This window comes from Amphimedon queenslandica, unplaced genomic scaffold (assembly GCF_000090795.2).
Source record: "Amphimedon queenslandica unplaced genomic scaffold, v1.1 AMPQUscaffold_13422, whole genome shotgun sequence".
In the NCBI taxonomy this organism is placed as follows: Eukaryota; Metazoa; Porifera; class Demospongiae; order Haplosclerida; family Niphatidae; genus Amphimedon; species Amphimedon queenslandica.
This window is the reverse complement of record NW_003546342.1, coordinates 70,099-71,112: the sequence shown is the minus strand read 5'-3', so window position 1 is coordinate 71,112 and position 1,014 is coordinate 70,099. Positions and strand designations below refer to the sequence as shown.

At 37.3% G+C, this 1,014-nt stretch overlaps 1 long non-coding RNA gene across 1 annotated transcript in view; it reads right to left on the bottom strand.

The window, feature by feature from the left end:
- Positions 1-1,014, bottom strand: part of LOC109581746 (uncharacterized) — a 7,137-nt gene that overhangs the window by 3,981 nt on the left and 2,142 nt on the right. The gene's annotated exons all lie outside the window — the stretch shown is intronic.

Here is a 1,014-nt window from a genome sequence, read left to right as displayed (position 1 = left end):
TTCGGAATCCTACTTCATCTTGTTTTTTTAAATTTTTTTATGTTCTTGTTTGTGTTGATTTTTTTATAATATTTATAGTATTTCTTTAGTTGCAATTGTGATGCTTGTTGATTTTACACAAACAATAGTTTTCTTTATTATTATTATCATTGTTATGACTTTACATCATTTATGAGAGACAGCATTGAATAGACATGCTGAAGGAATATCAACTATATCTACTGATGACAAGTGAAACTAATACTAGTCTTGACACAAGTCCTTGTTCAAGAATCTGTGAGCTAAGAGTGTCCATCTTCCCTGCTGGCTGTTGTCAAGTTCATAATTATCATTGCATATCATAAGTCATAACATTGTTTGTTTTTTAAAATAAAATAAAATAACACACTTGATAAAACAGTAACATGTAAAATTAATACCTTCTTTTAGCTGGAAACCTCCACTAAAGTATTGCAGTAACTAAGTTGATTCCAAGCATAGCTTGGTAAAAAATAAATTGCTTCTTCCAGAGCTGCAGATCTGAGCATGCGCGACCACACCCAAATTTTGGAGCACATGGCAAGCTTCTTTAATTAACAAAATGGCGGCGTGCAGCTAAGATGGCTAGATCCAGCAGTCACAGTATCACTTTTTCCTTACTTGAAGAATGATCTGATGGGACATGGACCTGCGCATAGATTGTTGGAGTAGATGGGTGCAAAAATTATCCCTGTAGCACCAACTGATACTGAGATACGCACCGACAACTGGATTGACAGGACTTCTGACTTGATGATGATGATGAAGATGAAAAAAGGTGGCTGAACAAAACGGCCGGTTCATCGATTTTTGGTTTTTCTTTTAGACAAGGTCTAGAGCCACGCTATGGGTACCAATGGAGTCCTCTGGTCAAGATAAGGTCCTCTATAAAGTCTGGTAAGCATAGGAGCTCGTTTTCCCGGTATAGCAAGGCTGCAAAAGTCGTGGCAGCCATTTTGTTTGGGGGTGAATCCTACTTAGTAACGCTACCGCGTA